The sequence below is a fragment of the Aythya ferina genome (genome assembly GCF_964211825.1).
Source record: "Aythya ferina genome assembly, chromosome: Z".
In the NCBI taxonomy this organism is placed as follows: Eukaryota; Metazoa; Chordata; class Aves; order Anseriformes; family Anatidae; genus Aythya; species Aythya ferina.
In genome coordinates, this window is record NC_140299.1 from 67,853,540 (window position 1) to 67,872,527 (window position 18,988).

Here is an 18,988-nt window from a genome sequence, read left to right on the forward strand (position 1 = left end):
GGCTGGGCGTGAGAAGGAGCTGGTGGCGGCGGGGGGAGCACCCTGAGCCCCGTCCCCTCGCCCCGCGGCCGGGACAGCCCGCCCCGTCGGGCAGGAGGCACTCACGGGGGTAGCCCGGCGTGGGAGCCGGCAGCGCTCAGGGCTCCGGCTGCGGGTCTGGGGGGAAGCCGTCGCTTTACCGAAGCCGCCGCGGAGAGAAAGCCGTGTGGATCTGTGGCGAACCAGCAGGGGATATCCCAGCCACCCGAACCAAATTTCTCACGTTTCTACAACGAACTGATGTACGTAAACGTGTCTGCCCTCCACAGGTGCACTGTGTGCTCCAGCGAACTCATGACGTGTTTTAATCCTCTGTTCGTCTCTCTTAATAAAGTCACTGTTCTGATGACGGCGTTTGGGACAAAGTCTTGATTTCCCGCACGGGAACACCAAGCGCCCCGAGCCGGGGAGCTGGGGGTCACTGCGTCCCCCGGCCAGGCTCCCCACGATGGGCTGGGGAGAGAGCTTCGTGCTTCTGGCTCATCCCGGCCCGGCCTCAGGGTGAAGGAGGGGAAAAGCGAAATGCGGCGGGGCCGGGGGGGCGGACCGCAGGGCCGAGGGATGCCCTGCATGGGCAGGGCATAACCGTCCCGGAGTGGGGCTGTGCACTGAAATGGGGCAGGAGACAGCACCCGAGCGGTGGGAGTGCCGTGTGCAGGGGTGCCACGAAGAGAAAAGGGGTAGGAGGTGAGCAGCGGTGGGATTTTCCAGGCTGTGACCCACGCAGCCATGGGAAGGTACCGGTCTGCGTGGGAGAGGTGCAAAGGTGGTGCTCGCAGGGCTGGAGGCATGTGCGAGCTGGTGGCCATGCTCCTGACAGCTTTCCGGTGTAGCCCTGAGACACTGCAGAGACATTTAATCTTCATTTCTTGTGGAAGAATTACATATTTATTTCATACCACCTGTGTTTTTTGTTTGCTTATTTTCCCCTACAATAGGAAGGATTTACATGCTGACCTGTATGCTCTCAGCCATGAGTTTGTCTCCTCCATGGTTCCCCCAGCACACATCAGAGGTGCCCATGGCTATGGGGAACTGAAAGTGCTGATCAGTGTCCCATCACAGGTACCATGGCTGTCAGCAAACCCATTCCACTGCAGACTATCTAAATGTGTAACATTTTCTACTGAAAGTGTAGTTACACAAATTCAGACTGAGACGTGAATTATTGGACTGAAAGACATCAAGAAAGATTCAGCTTGTGTGTTAATTTTATAATTTTTTAGTTCTTGTTTTGCTTGGTCTTAATGCTCAAAATTACAAGTATGGTTTAAATAAAGACCAAAATTTAAAAGTCTAATACCTAACAAAGAAACTGAGACTTCTGGTTCACTTGGGTGGTGCTGTCATTATGAGAATGCTCTCTGCAGTGTCATGTGCTATAGCCTGAGGGGCTCTTACCACTTTGATTACACTTACAAACACTTACATTACATTACAGTTATTTTTATTGTACAGATTTAAAAGAGCACACAAGCAGGGAAACCCGTGATGTAACAGTTTGCATAGAGCTGTCACTTGAATGTCCTTCACACTTCTAACATTGATGACATCAGGTGACACCATTTTTTTACAAAGGATTTATTTCTCCATTCCTTTTCAAGAGTTCTGACATGAGAAGTTGTGGCATTTTAGGGGCAGTGGAGTGCCAATACCTCTGGGCATCTCCACTGTGCTTTGTCATGTCCTCAAGGCACCCATGGGCTTCAAGGGCTGCTCCAGCCACCCCAAGGCCTCCACCTCCACCCCCCTAGACCTGACCCCTGACTCCTGCCCCCAGACCTATATCCCATTTCAGCCCAGCCTAGAGCCATTATCCCTTGCCCCAGTGGTGCCACCCGGTGCTGGTCTCCAGCTTTCTACAGCCCTTTTCTGCTTAGTCATGGGCCCCATAGGCTAATATCTCTGCCTGGCCTCAGACCCTAGAATGAATCATAGTACCACAGAATGACTTTGGTTGGAAGGGACCTTGAAGACCATCTAATTACAAACCCCCTGCCATGAGTGGGGACATCTTCCATTAGATCAAGTTGTCAAACTCCCAACCACTACCTGGCTTTGAACACCTCTAGGGATGGGGCAGACACAGCTTCTCTGGGCAACCTGTTCCAGTGCCTCACCACTCTCTGAGTAAAGACTTTCCTTCTAACATCTAATTTAACACACCTTCCTCTTTTAGTTTAAAACCTTTCCCCCTCATCCTGTCAGTTTAAAACCATTCCCCCTCATCCTGTCATTATCTACCTGAGCAAAAAGCTGCTCTCCATCCTTTTTATAAGCCCCCTGTAAATATTCAAAAGGTGCAATGAGGTCTCCCTAGAGCTTTCTCTTCTGTAGGCTGAACAGCCCCAGCTCTTTCAGCCTTTCTTTGTTGGAGAAGTACTCAAGACTTCTGATCATCTTTGTGGCTCTCCTCTGGACATCCTTCTAGTGCTGAGGGCTTCAGATCTGGACACAGCACTCAAAGTGGGGCCTCGGAAGGCCAGAGTAGTGGGGGACAATCACCTCCCTCAGCCTATTGGCCACTCCTCTTTTGATGCAGCCCAGGATACAGTCGGTCTTCTGGGCTGCAGGTATGCACTGCTGGCTCATGTCAAGCTTTTTGTCCACCAGAACCCCCAAGTCCTTCCCTGCAGGGCTGCTCTTAATGAGTTCTTCTACCACTCTGTGCTTATGCCCAAGATTGCCCTAACCCAGGTGCTGCAGTTTGCTCTTTGACTTGTTGAACCTCATTAGGTTCACTTGGGCCTGATTCTCAAGCTTGTCGAAGTCCCTTTGGATGGTAGCTCTTCCTTCTTTGGTATCAATTGCACCACTCAGTTTGGTGTCATCTGCAAGTTTGCTGAGGGTGCACTCTATCCCAATGTCAATGTATAAATATATTAAACAGCACTGGTTCCAATACAGACCCCTGAGAGACACTGTTCATCACAGGCCTCCACTTGGACACCAACTGTCTGTGTGTGACCTTCAAGCCAACTCCTTACCCACAGAATGGTTCACCCATCAAATCCATCTCTCTCCAACTTGAATCAGTATGTCATATGGGACCATGTCAAAGACCTTACAGAAGTAAAGAAGTTTAATTTAATGTTTAATCTAAACCTACCTTCTTTTAGTTTAAAACCATTACCCCTTGTCCTGTCACCGCACTCCCTGACAAAGAGTCCCTGTCCAGCTTTCCTGTAGACCCCCCTTTAGGTACTGGAAGGCTGCTATAATATCTACTTGGAGTCTTCTTTTCTCTAGACTGAACAACCCCAGCTCTCAGCCTGTCTTCACAGGAGAGGTACTCCAGCCCTCTGATCATTCTTGTGGCTCTCCCCTGGACTTGTTCTAACAGGTCCATGTCCTTCTTGTGCTGGGGGCCCCAGAGCTGAATGCAGCACTCCAGGTGGGGTATCACATGAGAATAGCAGAGGAGGAGAATCACTTCCCTCGACCTGCTGGACACACTGCTTTTGATGTAGCCCAGGATACAGTTGGCTTTCTGGGCTGCAGGCTCACATTGCTGGCTCATGTTGAGTTTCTTATCAGCCAGCATTGCCAAGTCCTTCTCAGCAGCATTGCTCTCAATCCATTCTCTGCCCACCCTGTATTTGTGCTTGGGATAGCCCTGGCCCAGAAGCAGAATCTTTCACTTGGACTTGTTGAACCTCATCAGGTTCACAGGCCCACCACTAGGCCTGGCCAGGTCCCTCTAAACTGGACAGTAAACAGAGCCAGAGGACCTGCATGGTTAAACAGGGAATTTCTGTGCAAACTCAAGTGGAAGAGGAGAGTATACAAATCATGGAAGGAGGGGCTGGCCCCTTGGGAGGAGTATAAGGCTGTTGTCAGAGGATGTAGGGAGGTAAATAGGAAAGCTAAGGCCTCCTTAGAATTAAACCTTGAGAGAGGGGTCAAGGACAACAGAAAGGGCTTCTTCAAATACATTGCAGATAAAACTAACACTAGAGGTAATGTAAGCACAGTAATGAATGAGGTAGATGCCCTGGTGACAGAAGATAAAGAGACGGCAGAGTGACTGAATGCCTTCTTTGTCTCTGTCTATAATGCTGGAGACTCTCCTAAGGATCCCTATACCCCTGAGGCCCCAGAGGAGGTTGGAATAAAGTAGGAATTTGCCTCAGTTGATGAGGGCTGGGTTAAGGGCCAATTAAGCAAGCTGGCCATCCATAAATCCATGGGTCCATGGGTGTTGAAAGAGCTTGCGGAAGTCATTTCTAGGCCACTCGCCATCATCTTTGGTAAGTCATGGGCATCGGAAAAGGTGTTGGAGGACTGGAGGAAAGCAAATATCACTCTGGTCTTCAGAAAGGGCAAGAAGGAGGACCTGGGTAACTATGGACTGGTCATCCTCACCTCCATACCTGGAAAGGTGATGGAACAACTTATCCTTGGTGTTGTCTCTAGTCATATCAAGGATAAGAGGGTCATTAGGGGCAGTCAACATAGAAAGTCTGTGCTGCCAGTCAGCAAAACCTGGACAAGCTGGAGAGCTGGGCAGGAAGAAACCAGATGAGGTTTAACAAGAACAAGGGTAGAGTCCTGCACCCAGGAAGGAAAAACCGCATTTATCAGTACAGTACCTGCTGGAGAAGGACCTGGGGATCCTGGTGGACAACAGGTTGGCTATGAGCCAGCAGTGTGCCCTGGTGGCCAAGAAGGCCAATGGGATCCTGATGTGCATTAAAAGGATCATGGCCAGCAGGTCAAGGGAGGTGATCCTCCCCCTCTACACTGCCCTGGTCAGGCCTAACCTGGAGTACTGAGTCCAGTTCTGGGCTCCCCAGTACAAAAAAAAGACAGGGATCTCCTGGATAGAGTCCAGGAGACTCTTTGTGGCCCAGCAGAGGGCCACAAAGATGATGCAGGCCCTGAAGCATCTTCCCTACGAGGAAGGGCTGAGAGACCTGGCTCTGTTCAGCCTGGAGAAAAGAAGAGCGAGGGGGAATCTAATCAATATTTATAAATACATGACATGTGGGAGACAACAGGATATGGCCAACCTCTTTTCATTGATATGAGGGGACAGGACAAGGGGCAATGGCCAAAAAACGGAGCACAGGAAGTTCTGCACCAACATGTGGAAGAACTTCATGGTGAGGGTGACAGAGCACTGGAACAGGCTGCCCAGGGAAGTTGTGGAGTCTCCTTCTCTGGAGATATTCAAGGCCAGTCTGGATACCTACCTGGGCCACCTGCTCTTGGAAACCTGCTTTGGCAGAGGGGTTGGACCCAGTGATCTCTTGAGGTCCCTTCCAACCCCTAGAATTCTGTGATTCTGTGTAATTTACTTTGATCGTCTGCATCCAAGTCTTCTCCTGGAGGCTTCCACATACTTCACAAACTTGGCATCCTTGGTGGGGGCAGAAAAAGCTGTTTTTTGTTACCAAGTATCAGGAAAAATACGTGCCATTGGGTGTCAGTGTATGGGGAAGAAGATGGATCTTGTAGAGCACTGAGAGAAAACTTTGCCATCAGCTACTGAGAAAAAAATTCAGCTTTATCATAGAATTACAGAATCATTTAGATTAGAAAAGGCCACATAGCTTGGTGGCACTGTGGCACTGTGACACAGGGCAGTATGAATTCCCCCAGGGGAAAAGTCAACTTTCTCCCTCCCTCCCTCCCTCCCTCCCTCCCTCCCTCCCTCCCTCCCTCCCTCCCTCCCTCCCTCCCTCCCTCCCTCCCTCCCTCCCTCCCTCCCTCCCTCCCTCCCTCCCTCCCTCCCTCCCTCCCTCTCTCCCTCCCTCCCTTCCTTCCTTCCTTCCTTCCTTCCTTCCTTCCTTCCTTCCTTCCTTCCTTCCTTCCTTCCTTCCTTCCTTCCTTCCTTCCTTCCTTCCTTCCTTCCTTCCTTCCTTCTTTCCTTCCTTCCTTCCTTCCTTACTTCCTTCATTCCCCCACTTTTTCTTATGCTTCCTCATTTTTTCAGTTATCAGAGAAAATATGTATGTACCTGTAACGGGTATGAAGCATACCTGTGGATGTACCCGATGTACACTACACTGTTGTAGCATATCTTTGGAATTTTGTAGGCTTTCCCCCTATTTCTGACTTGTACATTCACATGGAATCACTTGATGTTGCATCTGTTTACCTAGTCCTTGTAAAGTTTCAGTTTAACAGAAAGTCTGGGCCTTTCTATTTTTGAGCAGGGTAATTGAGTAGGTAACCATTAGGGTTAATTAGGGTTATCCTAATTGATTAGCATAACCATTGTGTTGTGGAAAACAAAACAAAAAATTACAGATGAGGTTGCAATGATATGATGGAATAAAATATGCAGTAGGCAGCTGTCTCTCATGTAAATGATTACGTTAGTTTAATTGTGAGGAATGGGAAGCTGAAATACTTAGATTTTCTTCGATGTGTGTTTTATTTTCTTTTGCTTTTGTGTGTTAGTTTAAAGGAAGTTGAAGCACACAGCTGTACTTTGTATCCCTAGAGGACCTGTGGCCTCTCACAATCCCAGCATGTCAGTGTTAAAAGGAGCTCCGCACGGTGCAAGGCTGCCCTCTGCTGGGAACCGAGGCTGCAGCACAACGGCATCAGGGAGCTGAGCATCTGCATCCCTGTGATTCCATCACACCTGTGGGAGTCCCCTTCTGAGCTCAGACTTGGGCCTTTAGTCTCCCGATCCCGTCTCTGGCCCCGTTTCCTTGCAGCAGCTCAGATCTGTGCTGTGGGTATCTCAGCTCCTGCAGTGATCTCTCCTGCATCTAGATGTCGTAGCTTGTCTCCAGTCCTGTCGCCAGCCCCATCTCCTCTGACTGCACTTCCTAGACAGAGTCTGGACCTCTTTCATTCCCTTCTTTGTCTGAGAATGCTGATGGACCCTGTCCCTGACACTAAGCTGTGCACGGCTGCTGAGGGCACTGCCTTTGCTGGGGTTCACCAGCTCCTGGCTCCCCTTTGCCCGGGGAGCAGATGCAATGGTGTACGGGCATAGGGCTCACACACAAATGAAAAAGTAGTGAGTGCTGGAGTTGTGGGAGATGCAAGGCTGTTTAGCCGTAGACACACTTCTCTTTGCTCCACTGAGAAACATACTGCCCCTGTGCTGTGGTGAGTAGTGCCTTGAGGACTCTGCTCTGACACAGCTGGCATGGGTGGACATTTGTTAAGAAGCCAAAAGGTGAGGTCATGCAAGCCCTTGGGAACTCAGTGCTTCTTACACAGATTCCTGCACAGAGCCTTCACCAAGGAAATAGTCTAGAGAATGCTGATTCATGTCCTTTTTCTTGTGGTCAACGTGCAGCAGGGGTGTCAGACCTGCAGGAAGCCCTTCCATGTCGTCTGGCTGTAGTGGTGGCTGTAACCTGATATGACAGGTAACCATAATGCTGAACGTACCTGATTAAGTACTATCCTTTTATTCCTGCCTAGAAGATGGCAAATACTGTTGAGCAGATGGTAAATGATAGGATCGATGGTTGGATATCCCACCTGTTTTACATGGGCAGGATGTCTTCTTCATGATAGGCAATACTGGGAGTAGCAATGGGACCACCAATGCTGTGAACACCTGTGCCATTTGTCCTAGCAGTCCTTCCCCTCTTATGGTCCACTGTAGTTGACTAGAAAGGCTCTATGGGATTCCCAAAAAAAGCATAGACTGACCCCAAAAAACAGCTAGTGGACCCATGAACCACAACAACTTTTTGAGTCCCTGCACAGAGACAGTAGCCAGTGTTGGGGACTTCCCTTTGCCTGTGGTTGTGGGAGGCCTTACTGCAACCTTTAAGACCACAATGGGGTGCAGGCTGGTGCTATATATACTTCCAATACAGTCTGTAAGGCTGGTGATATAAAACTTCTTAAAAACACCACCTGGTCGTCTGAGGAGGGAAAAGTAAGAAGTGAGCTGTGACCTGAGGGCATTCCCCTATGGGCTGGCAGCTGCCAGAGAAATATAAACAAGTATAGAAAGAGGCACCTGTGTTCAACGACAAGAACAAAGTGGAAAAATCTATGAGAACCTTGACTGGCAACCAACTCGCCTTACATCCTGTTAATAAATTTCCTCATCTTATAAATGTGTATGAATATCTGAAGGCAGGATGCAAAGACTAATGTCCTAGGCTCTCTTCAGTGGTGCCCAGCTACAGGACAACAGGCAACGGTCACAAATCAGAACATGAGATGTTTTCCTTCGACATCAGGAAGCACTTCTTTACTGTGCAGTTTATGGAGCACCAGCCCAGGTTGCGCAGAGTCTCAGGAATTCCCCCTCCTTGGAAATCTTCAAAAGCTATCTGCACATGGTCTTAGGCAACCTGCTGTAGGTGGTCCTGCCTGAGCAGAGGAATTGGACCATATGACCTCCAGAGGTCCCTATCAGCCTTAACTGTTCTGTGATTCTATGATTCCTCTGTATTTGCATTAAATTTATACATCAGTGTATCATATTGTACACGACTAGTAGTGGCCTGCCAGTGGACATTTGCTGCTACATTACTGCTTCTCTTAAAAGACATTTAAAATGCTCCTCTGCATTTGGGGTATTTGCTTTGGGGTATTTTTGAAATTCCTGTCTGAAGAGAAGCCAAGTTACAGGCTATCTTGAAAACCTGGACTTCCACAGCTTACACAAGGTAGCAGGAAAGTCCCTGAAAAGAAACAAGGTAACTGTGGCAGAGGGGGTTGCACAGTGGCAGGCGTACTTGATGGACCTTCCACAGCCTTACAGATACAATGATGGTGTTTAGTGTAACTTAACAGTGACAGACGTATTGTTCAAACAAACCTGAGCCACTGATTCAAGAGAAAAAACAGGTTCTGAAATATCTGAGGCTTTTAAAGCTGTTTCTGCCAGGAAGCACTAGCCTCAAATCACAGACTGACGAGGCAAAAAATATTTAAGCCAGCCTTTAAGCAAACTGTTAAAGCAGTGTAATGTTGACATTTTTTGTTGTTAATAATGCATCAGAAGCCTCCATCACAGAGTGTTTTAACAGGGTGCTTGAAAGCAAGAGGTGGGGATATTTTACCATACACAACACTTTTCACTACATTTAGGTATTGTTGACATTTATGAAGAACTACTGCCACAGCTTCCACAGAATGATTGGAACCCAATTTGTGGTTGTGAACCCTTCAAATTCTGTGAGGATTTGGAAAAACCTGCATGGGGGTGTGTTTATAACTGAAGAATCTGCCTCTGCTCAAGAGGAGAACATACGGGCTCGACACATTAGAGTGTCCAGAACAAAAGAAAGATCTGAGGTTTAAACCCACCCATGTATGTGGATTACCATAGAACCTGGAATGGCAATAGTTTTTCTGGTTTTCAAGACATCCCTGCGATGTATGAAACAGCTGCTGGAAGTACATTCTGTAGCTGGTGTCAAAAAAACCCCTTAGGGTTATCCAAGAGGTCACCAAGTCATTTTCATGGTAGCACTTGATACAGCCATGAAAAAAACTCCCAACAGCTGCTAACACCACACCCATAGCCAACCAAGAAGTAGGATCCTACTGGATATTCACCACCTTGCATGATGGATTTGAATATTTTACTTTTCAGCCACATACATAAGCTGTTGGTTAGAGGGTGTCAAACATCTCCTTTTTCTCTCGTGATGGCCATTTGGGGTGACAAGTGTTATTTTGCTAGGTTTAAGGAACAAAAAGTGGTATGCAGGCATGAAGGCAGAGGTCAGCATAGCAGATTGAAAGGTATAAATGAAATGATAAACCTCAATATTCTCACAGAATATGTGATAGGTCATCATCATAACCTCATTGACCTGCAGGCCCCTCTCAAAATTTTTGCATCCTGCTGGCAATAGTATCTCAGTTTTTGTGGTTTGTTTTTGTTTGTTTGCTTTTTGTTTTGTTTTGTTTTACCAAGTTAAAAAAAAAAAAAATAATCTAATTAGCTTCACAGAATGAAAAAAAAAAAGAGTATTTTTTTCCTCAGGCATCATGCAGTCTGCCCCATAGTATTCCTATGGTGGAAGAGGGCCCATGTGACTTTGATTTTCACCAGTTTTGAAAAAAAATAGAGGCAGATAACCTTTGCAGCTCTTGATTCCCAAAGCTTGAAAGGAGGGTGCTTGATTTCGTGGATAAAACAAATGTAAAGAGTCAATGTAAATATAAAGAGTAAATACAAGCAGGTTGGGTACTTCCATACACATAAATTTACCACGTTGGGTGACTGATTTCACATCCATTTCTTTTCTTTCAGAAACTGACTAACAACAAGGTAATCATGATAGTGCATAATGTACTAGGAAAGTGCAGTGCCAAAACTCTGTCAATAACCAGCTGTCCTGGTTTCAGCTAGGATAGAATTAATAGTAGCTAGTAGGGTGCTATGTTTTGGATTTAGGATGAGAAGAATGTTGATAACAGACCAATGTTTTAATTGCTGCAGAGCAGTGTTTACACCAAACCAAAGACTTTTCAGCTTCTTGCTTTGCCCTGCCAGTGGGCAGGCTAGGGGTGCAACAGGAGCTGGGAGGGGACAGACCCAGGACAGCTGACCCAAACTGGCCAAAGGGGTTTTCCATATCATCTGACATCATTCTAAACAATATATAGGAGTGGCTGGCCATGGTGGAGTGGCTGGCTGCTCGGGGTTAGGCTGGGCATCAGTCAGTGGGTGGTGAGTAATTGCATTGTGCATCACTTGTTTCATACACATATTTATTATTATTATTATTATTATTATTATTATTGTTGTTGTTGTTGTTGTTGTTGTTGTTTTCTACCCTAATAAACTTTCTCTATCTCAATCCACAGGCTTCATTTTCCTGATTCTTTCCTCCATAGTCCCAGGTAGTACGGGAGGGGGGAGGGTGAGCGAACATCTGTGTGGTGCTTAGCTGCTGGCCAGGTTAAACCACAACAGTCCATTTGGTGCCTAACATGGGGCTAGAAGGGTTGAGATACTGACAGATCTGACCAGAGTATGTTAAACCAAAACTGGTATAAGTATTAGACCTGCTTAATAGTTGCTAGTCACAATGTTGATTGCTTTGATCTCAGGTCTGCAGTGCCTTTTTTCCAGATTGAGTTATATTGCACCTTATTTACTGTATGTGATCCCTGTCATGCTGTTCATCCTTTCCAGGGGCTGGTTTAAGATTATTATTTTACTGTGTGGTGTAACACTAGCTTATGATATGATAAAATTTCTGGTCATAAGACTAACCTGGTATTTGTACTCAGCACTGCTATCAACTCTATACTTCGGAAACCGTATCTCAGAAGCTATTACCTTATTTCTTCAGGGAGCCAATCTGTGGAGGGGACAGGGGGAGATATTTTTTCCTGCTTGTTCACTCTCCCTTTCTCCTTCAGCCCCCACTTCTCCTCTGGGCTAGTTACGATGGTTCTTCAAGATTTTGAATATCCTTGGGGTGTTCAGAACAGCATGTTGTTATTGTTATGTCTCCTGAATGTGCTTCAGATTTTGTTTAAGGTTAAACAACTACTTAGGAATGCCATCCAGAGATCTATCCTGAGGCAGGATAGTTATGAGTGGCAGGGAATGTGGGAGGATATGGGCAGGTATCTAGAGTAGTGGGCACCTCCAGTGCTTTGGAAATTCACCCCTGAACAACTGCAAAATCCTAAAAAACTGGTAGAATGCTTGAAAAAGGGGTGTCATCACCCTGGCAATTCCAGAAAGACAGAAATCACTGCAATGTGCTGGGGTCTAGTCTATGCCTATCAAGTTGCAATTGATGCCACTATAAGCCTAGTGACAGACCCTGCGGCAACTCCAAGTCTTGTGACAGGCCCAATGGCCACTGTAACCCCTGCAGCCACTCCAACCCCTATGATCACAGAATCACAGAATCACAGAATTTTCTAGGTTGGAAGAGACCTCAAGATCATCGAGTCCAACCTCTGACCTAACACTAACAGTCCCCACTAAACCATATCCCTAAGCTCTACATCTAAACGTCTTTTAAAGACCTCCAGGGATGGTGACTCCACCACTTCCCTGGGCAGCCTGTTCCAATGTCTAACAACCCTTTCTGTAAAGAAGTTCTTCCTAACATCCAACCTAAAACTCCCCTGGTGCAACTTAAGCCCATTCCCCCTTGTCCTGTCACCAGACACGTGGAAGAATAGACCAACCCCCACCTTGCTACAGCCTCCTTTAAGGTATCTGTAAAGAGCAATAAGGTCACCCCTGAGCCTCCTTTTCTCCAGGCTAAAGGGCCAGAACCCATCTGTATTTATGGGGTGATGGGGGGATCCCAGCAGTTAACTATATTGGAGGCTGAAGTGAGTCTAACTGGGCAAATGAGTGGCAAAAGCACCGTACTGTTACTGGCCTGGATGCTCCATGCATCCTTGGCAATAGACTGTCTCAGAACAGGATATTTCAAGGACCCAGAAGGGTTCCAGTAGGCTTTTGGCATAGCTGCGTTAGAGACAGAGGACCTTAAACAGTTGTCTACCTTGCCTGGTCTCTCGGAGGACCCCTCTGTTGTGGGGTTGCTGAGGGTCGAAGAACAGCAGGGGCCAATCGCTATCACAACTGTGTACCGGTGGCAACATTGCACCAACTGAGACTCCCTGATTCCCATCCATAAGCTAATTCATCAACTGGAGAATCAAGGTGTGATGAGCAAGACTCATGCACCTTCTAATAGTCCCATATGGCCAGTGCAAAAGTCTAATGGTGAGTGGAGACTAACAGTGGATTATCATGGCCTGGAAAAAGTCATGCCATCGCTGAGTGCTGCAGTGCTGGAAATGCTAGAACTCCAATACGAACTGGAATCAAAGGTGGTACACCACAAAAGTGGTACAGCACAATCGATATTGCTAATGCATTTTTTCTCCATTCCTCTAGCAGCAGAGTGCAGACCACAGTTAGCATTTACTTGGTGGGGTGTCCAATACATCTGGAATCGACTGCCCCAAGGTTGGAAACACAGCCCTACCATTTGCCATGAACTGATCCAGTCTGCGCTGGAACTGGGGGAAGATCCTAAACACCTGCAGTACATCGATGACATCATTGTGTGGGGTGACACAGCAGAAGTTTTCGAGAAAGGTAAGAAAATAGTCCAAATCCTTCTGAAGACTGGTTTTGCCACAAAACAAAATAAAGTCAAAGGACCTGCACAAGAGATCCAGTTTTTAGAAATAAAATAACAAGCTGGATGCTATCAAATCCCAATGGATGTGATCAACAAAATAACAGCTATGTCTCCACCAACTAGAAAAAAAGAAACACAAACTTTCCTAGGTGTTGTGGGGTTTTGGAGAATGCACATTCCAAATTACAGTCTGATTGTAAACCCACTCTACCAAGTAACCTGTAAGAACAATGATTTCAAATGGGGCCCTGAGCAATGACAAGCCTTTTAACAAATTAAGCAGGAAATGGTTCATGCAGTAGTCCTTGGGCCAGTCTGGACAGGAACGAATGTGATCTACACTGCAGCCGGGGAGAATGGCCCCACGTGTAGCTGCTGGCAGGAAGAGCCTGGGGAAACTCGAGGTCGATCCCTGGGGTTTTGGAGTTGGGGATACAAAGGATCTGAGGCCCGCTACACTCCAACCGAAAAAGAGATATTGGCAGCATATGAAGGAGTTCAATCTGCTTCGGAAGTGGTCAGTACTGAAGCATAGCTATTCGTGGCACCCTGACTGCTGGTACTAGGCTAGATGTTCAAAGGAAAGGTCCCCTCTACGCATCATGCAACTGATGCTACATGGAGTAAGTAGGTTGCACTAGATTACTTAGCAGGCTTGAATAGCAAACCCCAGTCACCCAGGAATCTTGGAAGTAATTATGGATTGGCCAAAAGACAAATATTTTGGGATATCACTGGAGGAGGAGGTGACCCATGCTGAAGAAGCCCCACTGTACAACAAACTACCAGAAAATGAGAAGAAATATGCCCTATTCACTGATGGGTCCTGTCATGTTGTGAGAAAGCATTGGAGATGGAAGGCTGCTATATGGAGTCCTACATGATGAGTTGCAGGAGCTGCTGAGGGAGAAGGTGAATTGAGTCAGTTTGCAGAACTGAGAGCCATCCAACTGGCTTTAGATATTGCTGAATGAGAAAAGTGGCCAGTTCTCTCTCTATAGTGTTTCATGGATGGTACCAAATGCCCTGTGGTGGTGGTTACAGCTATGGAAGCAGAACAACTGGCAGTGCAGGGGCAAACCCATCTGGGCTGCTGCATTGTGGCAAGACATTGCTGCCTGGGTAGAGAACCTGGTAAAGGTATGCCATGTAGATGCTCATGTGCCCAAGAATCGGGCTACTAAAGAATATCAAAACAACCAGCAGGTGGATCAGGCTGCTAAGATTGAAGTAGCTCAGGTGGACATGGACTGGACATAAGGGTGAATTATTTATAGCTCAATGGGCCCATGACACCTCAGGCCAGCAAGGTAGAGAAGAAACACATAGGTGGGCTTGTGATTGAGTGGTGGTCTTGACCATGGACACTATAGCCGAGGTTATTCATGGTTGTGAAACACGTGTTGCAATCAAGCAAGCCAAACAATTGAAGCCTCTTTGGTATGGAGGACGATGGCTGAAATATAAATATGGAGGGGCCTGGCAGACTGATTACATCACACTCCATCAAACCCACAATGACAAGTGCCACGTACTTACAATGTTGGAAGCAACCACCAGATGGCTGGAAACATATCCTGTGCCCCATGCCACTGCCTGGAACACTATCCTGGGCCTTGAAAAGCAAGTCCTATGGCAACATGGCACCCCAGAAAGAATCGAGTCAGACAATGGGACTCATATCTGGAATGACCTTATAGACACTTGGGCCAAAGAATATGGTATTGAGTGGGTGTATCACATCCCCTATCATGCACCAGCCTGGGACATTGAAAAATTGAGATATGTATTTGGCAAAGGCCACCTGGTTAGTCCATACTAGGGGATCTGCCAACCGAGCTGGACCTGCACAATCAAACCTGTTATGTACTGTAGAAGGGGATAAAGTTCCGGTAGTGCATGTAAGAAACCTGCTAGGTAAGACAGTCTGGGCTACTCCTGTCTCAGGAAAAGGCAAAACCCATTTGTGGGATTGCTTTTGCTCAGGGACCTGGATGCACTTGGTGGATAATGCAAAAGAGTGGGAAGGCTGAATAAAATACAAACGACGTGTCCCCTTCAGACTCTCATTCTTCGTCATTCTTCTTTTCTGCTTCTCCTTCATCCCAAGGGTCAGCAGAGCAAGAGGCAAAGGAAAAATGTAGTTTGAGACATGTGTCCCAGTTTCCTGCACACGTCCTATGCCGTAGATCAAAGAATAATAGAATCATAGAGTATCTGGAGTTGGAAGGGAGCCACAACAATCGTTGAGCCCAACTCTACACCACACCACTCAAAAATCAGTCCCAATGCCTGACAACATTTTCCAAATGCTTCTTGAGCTCCAGATGACTTGGCACTGTGACCAACAGGGGATCCTGTTCCAGTGCCCGATCATCCTCTTGGTGAAGAATCCCTAACACCCAGCCTGACTGTCCACTGCCACAGCTCTGTGCTATTCCCTCAGGTTGAATCGCTATGACCAGATAGAAGAGATCAGCGCCTGCCCCTCTGCTCCCCATTGGGAGGAAACTGGAGGTTGCCATGTGGCCTCCCCTCAGTCAGGCTCCCTTCCTCTAGGCTGAACAAACCAAGTGATTTCAACCGCTCCTCATGCATCTTGCCCTCTACACCCTTCATCATCTGCATAGCCATCTTTTGGACATTCTTTAATAGTTTTATGTTCTTCTTATATAGTGGTGTCCAAAACCACACGTAGTACTCAAGGTGAGTCCACAGCAGCACAGATAAGAGCAGGATAATCCTTTCCCTTGACTGGCTAGCAATGCTATGCTTGATGTATCCCAGGGTACTGTTGGCCTTTCTGGTTTCCAGGGCACACTGCTGACCCATATTCAACTTGTAGACAACTAGAATACCCAGATCCTCTTCTGCTGGGCTGGTCTCCTGCCTCTTAACCCCAATCTGTACATACAGCCAGGGTTGCCCCTTTCCAGGTACAGAATCACAGAATCACAGAATCACAGAATTTTCTAGGTTGGAAGAGACCTCAAGGTCATCGAGTCCAACCTCCAACCTAACGCTAACAGCCCTCCACTAAACCATATCCCTAAGCTCTACATCTAAGCGTCTTTTGAAGACTTCCAGGGATGGTGACTCCACCACTTCCCTGGGCAGCCTGTTCCAATGCCTCACAACCCTTTCTGTAAAGAAGTTCTTCCTAACATCTAACCTAAAACTCCCCTGGCTCAACTTAAGCCCATTCCCCCTCGTCCTGTCACCAGGCACGTGGGAGAACAGGCCAACCCCCACCTCGCTACAGCCTCCCTTGAGGTACCCATAGAGAGCGATAAGGTCGCCCCTGAGCCTCCTCTTCTCCAGGCTGAACAAGCCCAGCTCCCTCAGCCGCTCCTCGTAGGACTTGTTCTCCAGGCCCCTCACCAGCTTCGTCGCCCTTCTCTGCACCCGCTCAAGCACCTCCATGTCCTTCTTGTAGCGAGGGGCCCAAAACTGAACACAGTACTCGAGGTGCGGCCTCACCAGAGCCGAGTACAGGGGGACGATCACCTCCCTAGCCCTGCTGGTCACGCTGTTCCTAATACAAGCCAGGATGCCGTTGGCCTTCTTGGCCACCTGAGCACACTGCTGGCTCATATTCAGCCGACTGTCCACCATCACCCCCAGGTCCTTCTCTGCCTGGCAGCTTTCCAACCATTCCTCTCCCAGCCTGTAGCTCTGCTTGGGGTTATTGCGCCCCAGGTGCAGGACCCGGCACTTGGCCTTGTTAAACTTCATGCAGTTGACCTCAGCCCACCGGTGCAGCCTATCCAGATCCTCCTGCAGAGCTTTCCTACCCTCAAGCAGATCGACACACGCACCTAACTTGGTGTCATCTGCGAACTTACTGAGGGTGCACTCGATGCCCTCGTCCAGATCATCGATGAAGATATTAAAGAGGACCGGCCCCAGCACCGAGCCCTGGGGGACGCCACTAGTGACTGGCCTCCAACTGGACTTGGCTCCATTCACCACGACTCTTTGGGCCCGGCTATCCAGCCAGTTTCTAACCCAACGAAGCGTGCGCCAGTCCAAGCCAAGAACAGCCAGTTTCTTGAGGAGAATCTGGCACTTGCTCTTGTTACACTTCATATTGTTGGTGATTGCCCAGCTCTCTAATTTGTTGAGATCTCTCTGCAAGGCCTCTCTATCTTTGACAGAGTCAACAGCTCAAGCCAAATTTGTATAACCTGCAAATTTCACTCAGTGTATTTTCAAGTCCTACATGAGAACCGGCACTAAAATGGAGCCCTGGGGAACCCCACTACTGACTGGCTGCCAGCCTGATATAACCCAATTAACTATAACCCTTTGAGCCTGACCTGACAGACAATTGTTCACACATTTTATTATCTAATTGTCTAGCTATTTGTCTGTGCTGAACATTTGTCCAGAAGGATACTGTGAGAAACAGTACTAAAAGCTTTGCTGAAATCCAAAAAGATGTTATCGTTTTCCCTTGATCAGCTAGCTGGGTGACATTGTCATAAGAGGAAATTAAATGTGTTAACCAGGCCTTTCCTCTTGTCAACCTGTGCTGGCTGTGAAGAATGAGTGTGCTATCTTTCAAGTGTTTTTCCATATAACAGATACAGCCCTGCCCAACTCTCGGGTTTTTGGTCATGGGCAAAGCTTTTACAGACCTTACACTTTTCACATGCAATTATTGTCAGACTTTTTTTTTTTTTTTTAATTGCCAGGGCCTTCTTGGGCCTTGCTTATCTTCCCTAATTATAATTCTGTTGTAACAGTTTTTCCTGTTTTGCTGCTACATAAGCCAAGCCCCTGAAGCAGCCAAACCCCTGGTCCTGTCACTAGCGATCCTTTGGACATTCTCTAATAGTTTTATGTCCTTCTTATATTGTGGTGCCCAAAACCACACATGGTACTCAAGGTGAGTTTGCACCAGCACTGATTAGAGTGGCACAATCACTTCCCACAACTGGCCAGTATGTTTTTTCTTAGTCATTAAAGGAAATTAAGGTCATTAATCAGGACTCTCCCCTCATGAACCTGTGTTGGCTATGATCAATGACCAAATTATTCTTCATGTGTTTTTCAGTGAGTCTCAGAATCATCTTTTACATAATTTGACCAGGCACAGAATTTAAATTGACAGGCCTGTAATTACCAGGGTCTTCTTTCTTGATCTTCTTGAAAATTGGAACAACTTTTGCCAGTTTCCAGTTGACCTGGACCTCTCCAGATCCCCAGGACCACTGAAAAATAGTTGATAGGTCTAGCAATGGCATCAGCCAGCTCTCTGGGATGAATCCCATCAGACCCTACAGACTTGCATGCAACCACATGGAGCAGCAAGTCACACACATGTTCAGGCTTGGTTGGGAGTTTATTGTTACTGCAGTCATGATCCTCCAACTCAGGGCACCTGGGGACCCAGAACCCAGATTCACTTAGTTCCTCTAAGTTTGTCTTGACTTATAGGCAAAATTAATATTTTAGTACCTTTGAAGAATATTTCTCCTTGAACTGTTGTCACATCTCTTGATCTCTAAATTAAGTAAGTAACCCACGCTTCAAGAATGCCTGAAGTAGACAAGTTCACCTGTGATCTAGCAAAATATTGTCATTCTTTATCAAAGAGCCTCACTCTAGAAGTCACACTAGATGGGCTAATTTTCCCCCTCCCAGAGCTGGAATTCTTACATAACTATATTCAGTGATCTAAACAAAGTACATTTGCCCTGTCTGGATTGCAGAAGTACTTAGAGTTATGTAATGTTTTAGATTACATGCACAGTGTTTTCAAGCAGTGTTTTCAAGTACACTCTTCTGTGTTGCATTGGCTATTAATTTATCTGTTCTTTCCAGAAAGATCAGTAGAGCAATTACTCATTTTTCTTTTTTAGCTGGTT